This window comes from Bidens hawaiensis, unplaced genomic scaffold, assembly GCF_021521415.1.
Source record: "Bidens hawaiensis isolate Kalapana, Puna unplaced genomic scaffold, B.hawaiensis_p1.1 tig00004864_1, whole genome shotgun sequence".
Taxonomy (NCBI): domain Eukaryota; kingdom Viridiplantae; phylum Streptophyta; class Magnoliopsida; order Asterales; family Asteraceae; genus Bidens; species Bidens hawaiensis.
The window spans coordinates 399,522-420,069 of record NW_027491306.1 but is presented as its reverse complement, the minus strand read 5'-3'; the positions used below and the strand labels follow the sequence as shown (position 1 = coordinate 420,069).

The 20,548-nt window shown below is 35.3% G+C and overlaps 1 pseudogene across 1 annotated transcript; it reads right to left on the bottom strand.

The window, feature by feature from the left end:
- Window positions 1-650: 650 nt before the first annotated feature.
- Window positions 651-1,639, bottom strand: LOC143628283 (eukaryotic translation initiation factor 5A-like; annotated as a pseudogene). The gene is made up of 5 exons (XR_013152723.1): window positions 1,517-1,639; window positions 1,315-1,437; window positions 1,199-1,255; window positions 1,040-1,114; window positions 651-968 (listed from the first exon to the last, which is right to left on the bottom strand). The product of XR_013152723.1 is annotated as a eukaryotic translation initiation factor 5A-like (transcript).
- Between the last annotated feature and the right edge of the window lie 18,909 nt (window positions 1,640-20,548).

The following is a 20,548-nucleotide window of genomic DNA, read 5'->3' as shown; positions in this document are numbered from 1 at the left end:
TATGCCCATCTTACCTCAAATTTGCATTGTATAGTAGAACACCAGCATCATCATCCAGGCATTCAGCAACCATGAACACTCCACCAACATCATCGTCACCATTGACATTAGCAAGAACTCTCAAACACAACCGAAAAACCCAAACACACACAAACAAAACCATCATCACCATTCACCACCATCATCACCACCATTGACATCAGCAAGAACTCACAAACACACCCGAAAAACAAAATCTAATTCGACACACGTGTAATTGTGTAAGCAAAGACGACGCGACATTGTGGTGATGACATGTCCAAATAAAGAGGTTTTAATAAAACAGTTACGATACATTATATATGCCTAGAAACTAAATGACATAGCATATCATATAGAAGACAGATAACCGAATCTAGACATGTACAAATTAAACAATACACAGAATAAGGTTGCATAACACTCAAACCGACCTAAAGGACCCATTTTTAATCAACTGCGCTAAACCAAGCTTAAAACCAACATCAACGTGACAAACCATTAAAACTTTCTATTACGCTCAAACTCGTTTAAACAATCACTAGTGTACTTATACTATATAAGGTCCGACTCCATCACCTCTACCAACATTAGACTCCGTACCCAACTATATACCTGACTCTTTTAACGACCATAGCAACAACACCCTTGTATTTAAATGCCTTAAAAAGAGTAAGAATTTAAAAACACAAACACAAAGACACCATTATCATATTTGCAGCAGCCCTAACCCAATAAATATCATAACCGCTGCATGCTTTCAATAAAACAAATCCATAGTACATTAAAAGGAAGTAAAACCTTAACATATCCAAACAGAATCAAAACAGAAGCTTGTGCTGCTGAGTTTACTTGGGACCGATGTCCTTGAGAGCACAAATCTGCTCCTCACCCATTGCTGACATCACACTCACCACCAGGTCCTTGCCCTCTGCAAATCCATCCTTGATCTACATACATAAATACCATTATCATATATAACAGCACCCGCTTATATAAGAATGTGTATGGCATGACATACCTGTGTCAGGAGAGCATCATCTGTTGGGAGCTTGAGATCATCCTTGGTGTTACCATTTTCAGTCAACAAACTCACCTGAGACAAGATGATCATAAAATAAATGAGAAATCATAACCAATTTCTAATCTAAATTATTATTATTAGAATAACAAGGCATACAAATCCATCTTCAGAAATATCAATGAGCTGGTAATCAGTACGGCTGACATGAGGAACCTACAAAAGAGCAGTTAATTCAATATCAAAAAAAAGAAAAAGAAATAAGAGTTAATTACATCACAGTTATGGGAGGAGGGGACAATAGCTTCAAGCTTCTTGCCATTGAAGATGTCAATAGCAACAAAGTGACACTTAGCATGACCATGCTTGCCAGTCTTGGAGGTAGAAACTTCTACAACCTGTAGAAGCAACCAAGACGAGTAGACTAGGTCAAATTATCCCCAAATCAATATGAAAAGAACAAGTAAAAGGGTAAACCTTGCAAGCGCGATTTTTGATGACGATGTGGCCGCCCTTGCGGACAGTACCGGCCTACTGAGGGTAGGTTTTGGAAGCACCGGCATCCGCCTTTGACTCAAACTGATGCTCTTCGTCAGACATAATTAATATGAATCGATTGATGCTAACAGCAGAGAGAGAGAGACGGAGCTGAGGGTGTGTGTACTTTGTATCGAGGGTTTACTTACTGGTTCGGGTGTCGGTTTACTTTGCGTCTCCAGGACGCCAACCGAGTTCACTCACTCGCCCACGTGCGTCAAAACATTATCTTTTGCCTTCAATCACTAACTTGTTTTTCTTATGTTTCTTACTAATATTATATGGACTTCAATTTCAACTTTTTAGCAAATACATGCTTTTAATGGAGTTGGTTTTGGCATAAAGTATTTTGGTCTCGTAAATTGATTTGGCACGTGATAAAACAATTATGTGTATGTCCTTATGGTTATGAAGGGAGTATGTACGATTTACAATATAATAATAGGAAAGGTTTGCGACATATACATTTATTATATTATATTATATTATATTATATTATATTATATTATATTATATTATATTATATTATATTATATTATATTATATTATATTACAATTACAAAGGTCGGCATGCAGTGACTTTTGTACTTTTAGCTTTCTCTTTGGTACCCATATCCTCTCATTTCATACACTGTTGTCTGCTACTCACCCCACCACTGACCTTGCTACGTTTGCTAACCACCTGTCCATCCCATCTTCATCATTTATTACCTGGAGTCTTTTAGACACCTCTTCTCCTAGCTTCATTTGATTTCTAATTCATTTGGCAACTCATGTTTGTCCCAACAGGCATACAAAGAGTGTTTGGCTTTTCATGGGGAGACAACAATGGCGCAGTATCGTTTCATATTCTGCGACGGGCGGCGGTTATAGTTCAAGCATAAATCGGCGACGCCAAGGTGTTGGGGAGCGTTCCTTGAGTGGAGTTAGAACTACCAGCAACCAAACCTAGGGTTCCGGCGTAGCTCCGATGAACCGATCAAGGCTTGCATGTCTCAGATCGGTGATTCTCAAGCCACCCACGACAGCTGAGCTTAGGTATATATATACAATTTGCAACTTTGTTGTGCAATAGAGTTAGTACTTTCTGCATTTTGTGTTGTACTTTTAGTTTGTGCTTTATGTTTTGTGAAAATGGATGGTTGCATGTTCCATACCTGGCCTCTATGCTTTTGTTTCTTTTTGCTTTGCTCATCTCTATGATGCATTTGAAGGTAGAAAGATATAGACGGAGAGAGAGACGAGTTCCATGGCGGCGGACAAATCGCCCAAATCAACGCTACGACACCGTCCTCATGGTCCCTATTTCCCTAATTTGGTTAGGGTCGGCCGGACTTGACCTCATATCCATTCAAGCTCTCTCTAGGGTTTGGGGCTTCGATCAACATACAGAGAATGATGACCTATTGGTTAGAATTGACAAATGTGATTACGAACAAATCTTTATTGAAACTTAGAATTAGAAAGAACTGCTAGGGCACCGATAATCAATGATTAGGGCTTTCTGAAAACAAGAAGAAACGAAACTAATGATCTAACTATTACAGAGAATGATGACCTATTGAATGAGAATTGATTATACTATATAGACCAACTGAAACCCTAATTCTAGTTATAACGAACATCAGATGATCAGTTAACAACTGATTTTCATCTATTCCACTTTCCCCCATCAAGTTCACAAGTAGTGACAACAAAGACATGAAACATCTTTCACTGCTTTGCACATCTTTGGCTTATTGACAGTATACACCCCTGCACTTGTTTTAATAATATTAACTAACAGTTGACTTTGGTTGACTATCACATAACACCTCCAACAATCTCCACCTTTATGTTATGATCAACATACAATCCAAAACTTACTCACCAATTCCCAGTAGACTCAAACATAAATCAAACTTCATACTTGAGACTACCTTGGTCAACATGTCTGATGCATTTTGATCAGTAGACACATGCTCCACTTCTACTTCTTTTGCACTAATTACATCCCTTATAAAATGCAGCCTCACATTTATATGTTTGGTTCTTTCATGAAACATGGGATTTCTTGACAGCTGCAATGCACCTTGATTATCACATAAAACCAAAGCTTTATCAACTTTAAAACCATGTTCTGTCACAAATCCCTTCAACCATATTGCTTCTTTTATTGCCTAAGTCAAAGCAATATATTCACTTTCAGTTGTGGACAAAGCAACTACCTTTTGCAAGGTTGACTTCCAACTGACCACACCACCACAGACTTTGAAAATATACCCGGTGACAGATCTACCCCTGTCCAAATCCTTTGCAAAATCTGCATCTACATACCCCTTCACAATCTCCTCACCACTATCACCTTTACCAAACAATAAACCAACATTCTTTGTACCATTCAAGTACCTAAGAATCCATTTTACTGCTTCCCAATGCTGCATACCAGGATTGGACAGAAATCTGCTTACAAAACTTACAGAATACCCAAGATCCGGCCTAGTACATACCATTAAGTACATTAAGCTCCCTACAACATTAGCATAAGGAATATCCTCAATCTTCAATTTTTCAACATCTGAACTTGGAGAATCCTTGTTAGACAGTTTGAAATGTTGACCCATAGGAATCAACAGGCTTGCTATTACTCATAAAAAAGTTTCTAAGAATCTTCTTTATGTAAGATTCCTGGGATAACTTTATAACCTTTTCCTCTCTATTTCTATAAATTTCCATTCCCAGAATCTTCTTAGCCTCTCCTAAATCCTTCATTTCAAATTCCTTAGTAGCCTTTAGCTCTTCTTTACTTTTACATGCTACTAACATATCATCTACATATAGTAGAAGATATAACATATCACCACTGCTACATTCTCTATAGTAAACACAAGTATCATACTTACTCCTAGAGAACCCTTTAGACACCATATACTCATCAAACCTAAGATACCACTATCTAGGTGACTGTTTCAAACCATACAAGGACCTTTTTAGCAAACAAACTTTTCCATTTTGCCCCTTCTCCTCAAAACCTAATGGTTGTCTCATATATATTTTTTCTTCTTCTAAATTACCATAAAGAAAAGCAGTTTTAACATCTAACTGTTCTAGTTCTAGATCATGACTAGCAACATATGACAAAATTACCTTTATAGAGGTACGCTTCACCACATGACTAAAAATCTCATTATAGTCAATACCTGCTTTCTGTGTGAAGCCCTTTGCCACCAACCTAGCCTTATATCTAGGTGCCTCTACACCAAAAATTCTTTCTTTCACCTTGTAGATCCATTTGCAGTCTACAAGCTTTTGATTTACAGGCTTATCCACCAGCTCCCAAGCCTCGTTTTTCATTAAAGGCTCCATCTCTTCTTCCATGGCTTTTATCCATAGTCTTTTGTTGCTGGATTTAATAGCATCATAATAGGTCAGAGGCTCATTAATATCTTCATTTTCTGAAGCCATAAACACCACTGCAGAAACATCTTCTCATTCTCTGAACCTTATAGGCTTCACAATATTTCTTCTTGTTCTATCCCTGGCCAGATTATAACTATTTGACTCTGTACCATCAGTGGATTGAACATCACTATTGTTACAGTATTTTTCAACCTCAGGAGTAAACTCCACCTCAGTTTGACCACTTTGCCCCTGATCAAACACAACCTTGTTCTTACTCATCACATCCCTATACATTACCCCTTCATTAAACACAACATCCATGCTTACTATAACTTTGGGACTGACATCATCTAATCTTCATAACCTATATGCCTTCACACCTTCTGGATATCCCAAAAATACACACTTGAATGCTCTTGGTTCCAACTTGCCTTGTTTCACATGAGCATAGCAAGTGACCCAAATATTATAAGGTTACTATAATCAGACAACTTACCAGACCATTTCTCCATGGGAGTCATCATTTCTAAAGCTGACGAGGGAGATCTATTGATTAAGTAGGTTGCTGTTGATACAGCCTCAGCCCAAAATGTCTTAGGCAAACGAGACTTAGACAACATGCATCTGACTTTATCCAATAAAGTTCTATTCATTCTTTCAACAGTTCCATTTTGTTGAGGGGTACCAGGGACAGTAAGATGCCTTGCAATGCTATTTTCTTTGCAGAATTGGTTGAACCATCCACTGCAAAACTCTAACCCATTATCAATTCTGAGCTTTTTTATCTTCTTCTCAGACTGATTTTCCACCAAAACTTTCCATTCTTTAAACCTTTCATAAGTTTCATCTTTAGATTTTATAACATATACCCAAACTCTTCGTGAATAATCATCTACAATACTCAAGAAGTAACTTTCTCCACCTAGAGATGCCACCTTCGTAAGCCCCCATAGATCAACATTTATATAGCCTAAAATTCCCTTAGAACTACGTACCCCTTTTGTGAAACTGACCCTTTTAGCTTTCCTAAGTACACAATGTTCACATTACTCTATTTTACAGTTTCCCAATCCTTCTATGGCTTGTTGTTTCTTCAATTCAGCTAAACCTTGAGTGCTTATATGGCCCATTCTATTATGCCATAACTCTGCTATATTGACCTTTTTGCCCTCAGCAATAGAAACCATCCCCTGCACCACATCTCCATCTAGAACATATATGTTGTTTCCCATTCTTGATCTAGTCAACACAACCGATGACTCATTTACATCCTTGGCCTTTCCATTTCTCAAACTCACAGAATATCCATAACTTTCTAATGAACCCAATAAAATTAAATTTCTTTTTAAATCAGGAATGTACCTCACCTCTTTCAATTCAAACTTGGTCCCACAGTCAAGACTTAAAGAAACTGATCCAACACCAAAAATCTTACAAGGTCTATCATCACCCAACTACACCATGCCCATATCTTTCATCTCCAAATTCTTGAAATAACTCTTGTTAGGAGTCATATGGTAGGAACAACCAGAATCTAGTACCCATTCAGGACTTGAATCTGAATTTGTGACCCCCATAGCATCTCCACTTTCAAGACCATCTAGAAAATCTTCTCCTGCATGATTGCTGTGACCTTTTGATGAACTCACCTTATCCTTTTTCTTCCTTCTTTCAGGACAATCTTTCTTGAAATGTTGATCAGAATCATATGTAACACCTTTTATTATTTTTTGACTTAGACCTTGTTTGATGTTTTGTTCTTGATTATCTTTGTTCAGGCCTCCCTCTAACAAACAACCCATCACTAGACTCATCTCTAACATCAGACCTCTTCTTTAATTCTTTTGAATTCAGAGCTGCCAAGACTTCATCCATGGTTAAGGTTTCCCTTCCATACATTAATGTGTCTATAAAATGCTCATAAGAAGATGGCAATGATGTTAGAAAGATAATGGCCTGATCCTCATCATCTAATACCACTTCAATATTCTCAAGATCTAGAATGAGTTTGTTAAACTCATCTGTATGATCTTCAAGAGATTTTCCCGGATTTATATTGAAAGTATACAACCTCCTTTTTAAGTATAACCTATTTGCCAAAGACTTAGTCATGTATAATGACTCAAGTTTTGCCCATACACCTACTGGGAGCTCTTTTGAAACCTCCCTGAATACTCTGTCTCCAAGACTCAGAATTATTGCTGAATGTGCTTTCTCAAGAACATCTTTCTTCTCTTTATCCGTCAATGCCTCTGGCATGTTCGGTTCACCAACAGAGCATCTGAGACTCCCTGATGAACCAGTAATTCCTTCATCTTAACCCTCCATAAACTAAAATCATTCTTGCCGTCAAACTTCTCCAAATCAAACTTTGCGTTTACCATCTTTCAATTCCTTCAATCTGACCAAGAATACCGTCTTTGTAATCAAGCAACGAGGCTCTGATACCACTTGTTATCAATTTCAAGCAGAATTGAACAAAATTGACAAATGTGATTACGAACAAATCTTTATTGAAACTCAGAATTAGAAAGAACTACTAGAGCACCGATAATCAATGATTAGCGCTTTCTGAAAACAAGAAGAAACGAAACTAATGATCTAACTATTACAGAGAATGATGAACTATTGAGAGAGAATTGATTATATTATATAGACCAACTGAAACCCTAATTCCGGTTATAACGAACATCAGATGATCAGTTAACAACTGATTTTCATCTATTCCACTTTACCCCCATCAAGTTCACAAGTAGTGACAACAAAGACATGAAACATCTTTAACTGCTTTACACATCTTTGGCTTATTAACAATATACACCTTGCACTTGTTCTAACAATATTAACTAACAGTTGACTTTGGTTGACCATCACATAACACCTTCAACAATATGCATGTACACTATGTGAAAATGATGATTGTATATATTAAATGATGCCATGTTGAATTTACATTTATGAATGTGTCATGTCCAACCTGTACAATACGATTGTTATGAGTTATGTTTGTTACAGCCTTTAAACTTATAACTCATTCAGACGTAGCTTTCTATAACATCTATGGATTTTCTTGCAAAAACGCTAGTCATTTGTGTTCATATTTAATAAATTTCTCGTATTAATTTCATCTTCTACATTATTAGTGTTGAATTATGTGTCATTTATTGAATACATTATCTTTATATGCGTACTTATATGATCCTATGATCATTTTTATCATAATCGTGCTTAATCATTAGTATGACACGTTGAACCGGGATGCCTAGGTTAATATTTTATAACATATAACAAAATATTTTGTTAATATTATTTGGAAAATTGAAAATAAATAATCCCACCTTTTGTGTATTGGCTGATAATAATCTCACCTTTAAAACTCACTAGCAATGGTTCCACCTTTTAACTATTTTTGTCTCACTGGTCCTCTGTTAAAAATTACTTAACGTCGTTAGGTTTTTTCCCTAGTTTCAAACCGTTGTTTTAGGGCTTTTGATCGGAAGAACGATATGAGTCGACCGATGTAAAACTTATCTCAAAATGGTGATCCAAACGATGAAACAATGTTTCAATTCGGGTGCTTGAATTTCCAATTAACAAAAATCAAGCCATTTGAATCACCGTTTCGACATAAGTTTTACATCAGTCGACTCTTATTGTTCTTCCGATCAAAATCCCTAAAACATCGGTTTGAAACTAGGGAAAAACATAACGACGTTAAGTATTTTTTAACGGAGAACCAGTGGGACAAAAATAGTTAAAAGGTGGGACAATTGCAAGTGATTTTTAAAGGTGAGATTATTATCCGTCAATACACAAAAGGTGGGATTATTTATTTCCAAATTTCCATATTATTTTTATCCTAAGTATTTAAATTAATTATGTGATTTAAAAATAAAATATTCTAGAACCTTCTATCTTAACCTTATTCTACAAGTAAATTTATCTAATTCCTAGTAATTTGAAAAAAAAAGTAAAAAAAAAAAAATCAAAGATCAAAAGTGCCATGCACTTTGAATTGTGCATATATATCTATTCTAATAAATAACTACCTATTCTTGTCACTCTCTTAGCACTCTTCACCTTTTCTTCAATCAATTTCAGTAGAGTTTTTCTAACTGCACCCACCCTATTTACTATTTACACCCTACTCTAAAGGATTAATCTCATTTAATCTCATTATCCACCAATCAAACTTTGGTTTCATTTAATCTCATTGTTTAGAAAAGTATTTTTTTTAAATGTAAATAATGGCCCATCTCTGTCACTAAAAAAACCTAAAAATTAGTCGGCACATGTTGGTAATGGCATGCATATCTTTGGAACAATTATTGGTATATTAGTTAGCTTGCTTAATTTCTTTTATTAAAAAAATGTTTATATATCAAATTAAAATATATATAAATGTATTTTCTTTTATATATAAGCTGACGGTTTTTTTAATTTTGTATTATTTTTTTGAACGGCAAATTTCTTTTTAATCTCTTTCGTTTGTGGGATTTGACCCAAAACCCCAAGTATTTAAAAGTTTTGTCTTTGTCATTGACCACCACCCCATTATTTTGAAAAATTAATGTTATTCTGTTTAGAACTGACTTATGTTTCTTTGACTTGGCTCTATATCAATGAGATAGTTTGGATAGGTTACATATTTAAAAATGTCTTAAATAGTTTTATGATTCGCGCGCATCATAGTTTTGATTTAAACTTTTCTAGAAATCAATATACAACATTAATACATAATAAAAATAGAGAACTTACATTTAGCATAATTCAAAAGAAAGATCCATGCCTGTTTGTATTTGTTTGGCATTCGACCTGTAATTGGGCCACTGGTCTTGTAAATAAATTTGCAGTTTAAGAAAAATAATAATATATAGAAACTAATGATTAAAGGAGTTTTTAATTTTAAGTTAATAATCAATGATAGATTAAAGAGATTATTAACTATTATATATTAATTAATGATCATATGGTGTAGGGTGTTGTAGGGTCGGGTGCACAAAGCAACACCCATTTTAATATATGGTTCTTATCTTTTAACTTATTTCAATATATTAATTCAGTATTTTTATTAAATGTAAACCTAACCGATTCATTAATTAACATTAACGGTGAAATAATAAAATAAGGAAATATCAAAATTGAAGTTGCAGGCCTGTTAAAATAATATTTTAAAGTCACGGGTAATTGTAAATTAAAGAAAATAAAAGTGCATTATTGTCAAATAATTTGGATTTGTATGGTAAACTACAAATTGTTTTTAAACTGTGATTCGAGCAGCAGCGCATAATTTTTCACATAAGATTGGTTTAAAGTTTGGATTTAAAACTTTCTCATATGCAATTCATTATTTTTATTAAATGTAAATACTAACCGACTCATTTATTAACATTAACGGTGAAATAATAAAATAAGAAAATTGAAAATTGAAGTTGCAAGCCTATTAAAATAAATTTTTAAAAGTCACAGGTAATTGCAAATTAAAGAAAATAAAGGTGCATCATTGTCGAATAATTTGGATTTGTATGATAAACTATAAATTGTTTTTAAATTGTGATTCGAGTAGTAGTGCGTAATTTTTTACATAAGATAGGTTTCAAATTTGGATTTAAAACTTTCTCATATGCATTTGAACTTAGAAAAATGTGTATTTTTTTTTAATTTTCTCTAAGTATTTTGTATAAATATTGCAAGCGCATGCGCGCGCGCGCACACACACACACACACATATATATATACCTTGAACATTATAATTATAATCCATATGTATAACGATTTACTATATAAACCATCTGTCATTTATTTATATGACCTTTTTGTGTAGTATAAAGGGTTTCAGCAATAAGAAGATTAATATTTAGTTTTCAATATTTTCTTTCATATCTTAGACCAAAATGTTCAGAAATATATATATTTTATGGCTTGATTTATACTTTTTTTATACATTTAAATATATTTTAAATTTAATATGCCTTATAGGACGATTACTTAATTAAAGCATTCAAAATGTTAAACCAAAAAATCTGTTTCAATCCCATTCCACTATTTTCGCTTTCCAAAAATCATTTAAGATATTGAAACCCAGAATATCGTTTTTGTTAGTTACTTACATAATTTCAATATTATATTAACTTATTAATTTTATCTTTATACAAATAAAAGGAATTGAGGTTATGTTAGTTTTACCTGTTGGTTAGTACATAACTAAAGTGTTTATTATGGTTTATATTCAAAATAATAAAGCTATTTATGATTAACATCTTAATTATAATGTAACTTAATAGAAATATTTACCGTTTTTATTTTTATTTTTTATTATTTGTAGCTTAATCATGCTCTTCATTACATTTCAAGGATATTTCATTCTCACATTATTTAAAAAAAAATTGTTAATCCGGTTAAAAGTCATTTACCATACTTTCATAAAATTCAAAACCTTTGCTTATTTTTTCCTATAAGTTCTTAAAATATATATATATATATATATATATATATATATATATATATATATATCCATTAATTAAATATTTCAGTAGCTTCCCATAATATTAACTAATAACACGGGATTAGTATTCAAAATTTAAACATTCTAATCCAATCATTTCAACTATTATAAATAAAAATCACTACCTTCACTTTATGCAACTTTAAGTTTTCTAATATTTTGCTAACTCAGAATAATCACTGTTATTTGAACATAACTTTAAGATTAGTATGCTTTTGCCATTTTCCTGACAATTGCATTCACATGAAATGAAACAAATCATTTGGTTATATTTTAATTTTCAGTTTTATATGTTGCTTGATTATACAATTGTTAATTGTAAAATATAAAATCAATTAAAAATTTGCCATACACAGAATATTAATGACAAAAAATTTATCATGATCAATCAATTTCGAATTATAAAGATTCTAAGGATGATTATATTATCTAAGTTCAGATAATCTGGTTTTTAGGATAATCATATTTTTTGGATAAACATGAACAGATGATCTCAATGACATCCTGTCACACTCCGCCTTCGGACCTAGGCGTGTGACTCACAGTTGGTACCACTTTTGTCAATTTATCAAAGTTTGCAGCGGAAAATGTTATTATAAAATATTTACTTTCATAACATAGGGAATTAAATATCCTTGTTTGTTTTACAAAATTACTTGTTTAAAAACAAGTTTAATATATATATGCCTCAATACAAAATTAGCTGAGCCACCAGCTGCATTCTATGCCTAGTGATCCTCTATCTCCATTGGCATATCCATCTCTATACCTTACTCTTGATTACCTGAAAACAGTTTGAAAATACGTCAGCTATATGCTGGTGAATACGTTGACTCAATAAAACATTTTCACAATTCGTAATAACACAACACCAATAGTGTTCAACGACTCAGTGAGTCTCAATCCCATCTCATCGGAACTAAACATACGCACAAACCACATAATCGGACTTCACTCGCCCTAGAGACAGTCACTTGTCTCATGGTCAGTATGTCTGTAGTGTGCCCACTACAGTACATATATGTAAGGATCCAGACACATGTGTATTTTAGTCTGAGTGTTTAGTACTACCTTGTATCAAAATGTTTTAGAGGATTTGAACCAACCCTCATGCAAATATTTCCATAACTCTTTTACATATGGATAACAGTCCATAATTTATAAGAGTAAATATCTTTTTAAAATATACAGTACATAGACGTATTCACGTCATAAAATATTTCACACTATAAAAAGGTTTGGACGTATTCACCTTTTGTTGAATTCAAGATTTCTCATCAACAAATGTCTGATCTTTATCTCGGACCTATAGTACGAGAATAACATTCTATAAATAACTAGATCTACAATCTAGCTATAGACCTTAAGTCTATTTGCATAACCTTTACCTTGATATTCATTTCATTTTACAAAACATTTATATGCTACGTTTCTTCATCATGAAGAAACGTATATATCAAGTTTCTTCTTTCATAAGTAATATCTTTATAAAAATAAAGAGCAACATCTCATCAAAATCTTATCTTATGAAAGCTTATATTTCACTTACTTACTTGATCAAGGTATAGACTATATCATTGACTAGGGTCTAAGCCTTTAAATAATAATAAAATAATAACTTAAGCAGAATCCCTACCTTACGCGGGCATTTTGATTTTCCTAAGCCTTGTACCAGTAGCACTTCTACTTAAACCGTCAGAACCTTGTTTCGAACTCGCTTAACCACTCGACGGAGCGTCAGAACTTCAATTCATGCACGTTTTACGAGAAATCAAGGTCTCGGAACCTCACGATCGTCGGGAACGCCTCCCTAGGTTATGTGTGTATAAAGAAAGGTGTTTTTGAGATGAGAATGCTTCAAACCCGTAGCCCCCTTTTATAGGCAAAGTTTTGACCACCATCGCGTAGCGCGATGGGGTTTTCCCCCTCGCGTAGCGCGACGCTGCAATCCACTAGAGGTTGCCACGTGTTGACACGTGGTTGATCCGGTTACTTAACCGGGTCATCGCGTAGCGCGATACCCCCTTCCTTCTGGACCATCGCGTAGCGCGACGCCCCTTTTTCTAAACTCATGGGAAACTGCATCGTGTAGCGCGATGATCTAGTCTGTATACCCATCGCGTAGCGCGATGGGTCGAGGAATCAAAAATTTTATTTTCAACCCCTGGACTTTGTTAACTCGTCACTCCTTGGTTAAGTGCCAAGTGCGCCATCAAAACGCCACATTACGCCCATCGCCCGAGTCCGTGTCCGTGCGCGTGTGCGTCGGGTGCTTCGCACCCTCTGCTAGGACTAGTGAGAGTGGTTAGCCCCATAAGAACATTACCATGGAAAACTCCTTCCTTATAAAGTGCTTTTATTTCTTTTCCACCTTCCATATGGGATGGAGTTTCCTTACTTATTCCCTTAACATAATATGCTTTCTTTTCTTAATCATACTTTTTCCTATTACCTTTCTCACAATTATTTTTGGTCCTTTATCTTTATAAACTTGTCAAATTTGGACCTAAACTTTGTGGGTGTTACACATCATATTAGTTGATTAAAAGGTATGATATTTTATTTATATGAAAAAAATTTTATTAGTTTCATGGATACATTATCATTTATATAGGGTTGGTATGTACTTGAAAAACCTTACTTGTCACACGGAAGAGTTATAAGCAGGACTATATGTTACCTTATCAAGAGTTACAAGCAGACATAAACCAAAGATTTTGATTTGTGATAAATAATGTATGCCGACCAATACAATCACAAATGTTGTGTACAAGGAAGGTTTTACTTATTTGTAACATATTTGTGTAATTAGTTATGCAATTTCTTTAATTTTAATGTAAATTGTAATTGTATTAACAATATATGATCATTTTGTTGACTGTATTTCATTTAATGACTAAAATTTAAAATTTTCATCAACTACCTGTGTAATACACAGGCCTCAAACTAGTGTATATATATATTCTTTATGTTCTCATTATTATTAAAATTAATTATTATTAAGGTTATGCTTTTTGTTTTAAACAAGTTTTATCTCTATCTTTATGGTATTCAAACTCCTACACTTCATTATAAATAGAGCCTCTCATTCTCATTATTTTTCATACCAAATTCTCATTGTCTATATTCCTTCTAGCATAATCAAGTGAGTTTTACATGTTTTCTTTGTTGTTCTTCATATTTATTTGATTTTAATCTTGTTCTTATGAATTTTTTTTTGTTTGTTCTTATGTTTTTAAGTTTCTTTTGAATCTTCATATTTGCTTATATACCGTCACCATGATCATCATAAATTGTTAATAAAACCCTTACTTTTTACTTTAAAAAATTATGATGATCATGTTTTTCAAGGAATCACAATTATTTTCTCAAAATCTTGGATCAAAGTATAATTTTTTTAATGAACAACTATGAATATTCTTATGATCTTAAAAAAAATTCATAAAGTTATCATAACTAAAAATTATATTTACATAATTAGTCCTTATACTTTCATAAATGCCAATAAAATCCTAAATTATAATATTTACACTTTAAACCCAATACTTTCATAAATGTCAATAAATATCCTAAATTATAATATTTACACTTTAAATCCTATACTTTCATAAGTGTTAATGAACATCCTAAACTATAATATTCACACTTTGAACCCTATACTTTCCTAAATGTCAATAAACACCCAAACTATATGATATTACACTTTTAATCTCGTACTTTATTATTTATCAAACCATTCTAAAACATTTTGAGTTAGTATACAAATAGAGTATAAACCGGTTATGTATGTATCTGACAAGCAAACGGTTCTGTCGAAGGCAAGAGTGGTGTAAATAATTGTTGGTGCATGATGTCAGTAGTTCAGTGTCGAGTGTCTGTAATCGTGTTAGTTAGATTTGAGTTTTGTATGTAAGCGAAGTTACTAACAAGTTCGCTTATATGGGCGAACTTGTTAGACAAGCGAAGTTAGGGACAACTTCGCCTGAACATGCCAGGCGAAGTTGTCGTGTCTATATAAGCTATCTTGTATACGGCTTATAATATAGAATCAGAGTTTATTCGTGTATTCGAGTCAGAGAGTTTTGTATTCAGTGGTCATTGTATCACGTGTTTACGGTTGGAATACAACGTGTGTTTGGTTATCGTATCGTGTGTTAGCTCGTATTGTTTTCTATACTCGTAACGTCTTACGTAGGGATTCCGCACCTACGTAGAACGCGATATCTCGTGTAGATCCGGCTGGGAACCTACAATTGGTATCAGAGCATTTGCTCGATTGTGTGGTTCGGGATTATCACGCGGGTATAGAAATCGTTCCGTTCGACTATTCGCAGGACGAGTTTTCTGAGCTTTTGTGCTATACTCTCCTCCTACAATCTTAAACAACCCATAACACCTTCACAAACCTCGAAAAACCCAGAAATCTAATCTGCAGAAAGTTCGTGTTCATCAAGCGAAGTTGCCGTCACTGTTAGTAGAGTTTCGGCGAAGATATAAGGTTAAGCGAAGTTATCCACAACTTCGCCTACCTCTTCAAGTTCGCTTACCTCAAGCGAAGTTACCCACAACTTCGCCTACCTCCCAAGTTCGCTCAACTTAAGCGAAGTTATAAACAAGTTCGCCAATCCGGCGAATTTAAGAAAGTGAGCGAAGTTACAAATTCACGCGAAGTTAAGTTTTAAGCGAAGTTATCCACAACTTCGCCTGCAGTGCTGTTTGAAAAATAAAATTTTTGATTTTCGGATTTCTTTGAGTTTTTGTGAAAGATGTCTTCGATAAACATTACTGAACTGGTAAAGATGGAAGTAGAAGCGAGTTCGGCTACAAAGGCACCTAAGATGCTTAAGAAAACTGATTATGTAGCGTGGAAAGATCGTTTTGAACAATATGTCAAGTATCAAGATGACAAGATGTGGGCGTGCATACAAGATGGTTACATTCCACCTACTGCTGAGTATGAGGGTCGTGATCAGATCAAGAAATACAAAGAGATGGAAGAAGAGGAGAAGAAAATGTATGAGGCCGAAAGCAAAGCTCATGCAGCAATTACAATGGCTCTTCCACAAGAGATACTTCACACCTTCCTAAAGTATAAAACTGCTAGAGAGCTTTGGGAAGCACTTGAAAACCGGTTTGAGGGCAATGTGGGAATTCGTGCCACGAAAATTAATCGGTCTTCAAGTATCTGAAGAATGAATCACTTGATGATATCATCACTAGATATTATCATCTGATGACTGAACTCAGCAACTATTCAATTGTTTACAAAGAAGATGAGATAGTAGAAAAGCTTCTTGATGCTCTCCCACCGAAATGGGAGATGTATACTGTGTTGATGAGAGAAGACAAAGACTTTGCTGACTATGACCTGGAGACAGCAGTTAACAAGCTAAGAACGTTTGAACTGAACATGGTACGAAAGGAGACACCTACCGATCAGGTTCAAGATCCGGGTATGTATGGTGCAAAGGTTAACTCTGGATCAAGTTCGAAAACTGAATCATTTGCTTATTACTCTAAGGGAGAGTCAGGCGCTAGCTCAACACATGAAGGTCATGTATCTCTCAACATGAACGGTGATGTGTGCTTTGTAGCTGGAGGATCAACTGCTTCTCAACCTCAAGCGACCAAGAGTAGTTTTTCCCCAAGTGTGTCAAACAACAACTACTCGAAGATGCCCATGAGTGTTAAATCTGCTGAACAGCAGTTTGCTCTCTATGCATCTTTTATTGCTTCATATGAGAACTACATTCAGGGTAAGATTGTTGATCCTGCAATTTTGGATGAAGACTATGATCAGATCGATGCTGATGATCTGGAGGAGATGGATCTGCAATGGCAGATGGCTATGATTGTCAGAAGAGTTAAGAGGTTCATGAAGAAGACTGGCAGGAAGTTTGTCGGAGAGAGGCCAGGGTTTGATAAGTCGAAGGTACGCTGTTACAACTGTCAGCAGAATGGCCACTTTGCAAAAGAATGCAAAAATGAACGTGTAGAACGCAGTCAAAACAGATCTACACAGCAAAGTGGTAGTGGTAATGACTATAGAGCCATGATTTCCAGATAGAATGAGGAGTACAACTGGAATCTGCATGTTGAAGAAGTATTTGAACAGGCCAATTTGGCAAACATCGAAACTGCAGATAGTGAGAAGAAGGGAACTGGTGAAAATGAAGCTTACATGGCAGATGTAGCAGACCAGCTCTCCGAGGTAAGTACCGAACTCCCTTGTACTAAGTGTGAACATCTGTCTGAACAACTGACAACTATAACTGATCAGTTTGTTAGTTTGGATGCGCAATTTAAAACTTTAAAAGAAGATCATCATTTCACTAAAGCTAGAGAAAATAGTTACAAAGTAAAAATTAAAGCTAGTGAGAAAGATATTAAAAGTCTTAAAGCAAAGCTTGCTGAAAAAATTCAAGTGATTGATCTTAGCTATGAGGTTCTAGAAGAGAAAACCAAACTAATAGCTGAAAGGGAAAAACAGATAGCTGATCACCAGGTAAAAGTGGTGGAACTTAACAGGAAACTGGAGCAATTCAGAAATTCCTCCGCTATACTTGATCACCTCGTTAGTGATCAAGGTTCCCCAAAAAGGGGAGGAATTGGTTATCATGAAGTTCCACCACCTTTCAATCATAATTACACTTATGACCCTAGTAATCAGAAATCTGTTGATGTTGACTATGGTCAGACAGTTCCAGTTCAAGTTACTACTAAAGAACCAGAAGTTAGTAAGTCTGTTGCAAGTGTTAAGATTTCTGCTCCGAGTCCTGTCTCATCTAACTCAGACAAGTCCTCTGAGTCGTGTGAGACAAAACAAGAGGAAGTGTTACCGAAAAGTGGAGAGAAAAATAAAACACCTGAAAAGAAGTCTCCACTAAACCCGTATGTCCCACCATATGTGAGATAAACGGGCAGTAATACAGCCTCAACATCTAAGACAACTATTGATAAGAAAGTTGAACACAGGAGTTGTTTTAGATGTAATCAAATAGGACACCTTGTTGCTGATTGCCCTCTAAAGCAGAAATTCAGAGGTGTGAAGACTTCAAAATCTGAGAAAAGAACTAACAGTAATCAATATAATGGTAAAAATGAAAACCCATCAAATTTCAGAAAATGGACTAATTCAGGTTTTCAAAAAAATAGATCTCAGTTTTACACTGCTAACAACCAAACCTTAAGTAATAATTCTTTTAATTCACGAAGGTTTGGATGGCCTCATAGACAATCCACAAGAAGGTATTCTGTTAGGACTCACAGAAATTATTATGATACTAACTTTGGACAGCCAAGGTACGGAATGTATCGACCCAAGACCAATCGGTCTTGGGTCCCCAGATTTTAATCATCTGCTTTAATCGTGCAGGAACAGTTGAACAGGGCTGCCAACAATCAATGGGTTGTGGATAGCGGCTGTTCCCGGCACATGACGGGTAACAAGAATTTGTTACACGACATGAAACCTGTTCAAGGAGGAAGAGTGAGTTTCGCAGGAGAGAGCGGTGGAAGGATTACAGGAATAGGGACGGTGTCGAATGGAAAGATGACTTTGGAGAAAGTAAATTTTGTTGAAGAACTGAAGCACAATCTGCTGAGTGTTTCGCAGATTTGTGACAAAGACTACACCGTACAGTTTACAAAGAATGAAGCGATTGTGTTGTATCCTGGTTTTAAGATACCAGAGGATTGGATTGTTATGAAGGCTCCAAGAGTGAAGAATACGTATATCATGGATATGAGATCGACTGAGATGGCCACAGAAGAATCGTGTCTTCTGTCAAAAGCAACTGAATCGGAGTCCGAGTTGTGGCATAGGAGAATGGGGCACATTCATCTTCGGAAAATGAACTACCTTGTCAAAAATGGGCTTGTGCTGGGTGTTCCCTTGAAGAATTTCAACTTTGAAGACAAATGTTTATCATGCAAAAAGGGAAAGCAACATAAGAAATCACATCACACCAAGAAGGTCAATTCAATTGTCAGTACCCTAGAATTACTTCACATGGATCTCTTCGGTCCCGTGAATGTAAGAAGTCTAGGAGGAACATCGTATTGCTTGGTGATCACTGATGATTTCTCTCGATATTCCTGGGTATATTTCCTGAAGTCAAAGGATGAAACAGTGCAGATGGTAAAGAATTTGATTACCAAGGTTGAGAATATCATGGGGAAACGGGTTAAATTCATCAGGAGTGACAATGGAACTGAGTTCAAGAACTATGAGATGGAGATCTTCTGCTTACAGAAGGGGATAGAACACCAATACAGCGCACCGTATACACCGCAACAAAATGGAGTGGCTGAGAGGAAGAACAGAACCTTAATTGAAGGAGCCAGAACTATGCTGGCTGATTCGAAACTTCCCGTGGTGTTCTGGGCTGAAGCTGTTGCAACAGCCTGTTATATCCTTAATAGAGTGTTAACTGTCAAAAGATTAAATAAAACCTGTTATGAACTTATGCATGGGAGAAAGCCAAACTTGAGTGGCCTTGAACCATTCGGGTCCCCATGTTCGATATTAAAGACCAATTCTAAATTCGGTGAAGTAGCCGACGAAGGAATCTTAGTCGGATACGTTGTTGGGACTCCCAACAGACGGGTCTTTAATACATCGAACAGCAAGGTTGAGGTGGTGTGTAACACTGATATCACAAGTTACAAATCACCAAAACCAAGCTCGGGACCCGCTGGGGTTTTCGACTATGATAGACTTTTAAATCTTTTAACATACCTTATCTGGATTTTGCAGAAGTTGAGGAAAGAATTGCTACGAAGATGATATGCGATGAGGAAGACACTTTGGTGCAACGACCACAGTATGATGGATGTCAGCCTTCCTCGTCAAATGCTGTCAATACCCCTGCTGCCTCTACTGAAGAAGAATTCATCAATCCGTTTCACTCTCAACATCAATCACCCATTGATGAGCTATCTTCGAACTTGGAAGATAATCTGAATGTCAGTTCGGTTCTGACTACGAGAATTCACAAAGATCATCCTTTGGAGAATGTGATAGGTGATCTGTCCGCCGGTGTACAAACAAGACAAAGCTTGAATGAGCACACCTGTGTTTACAC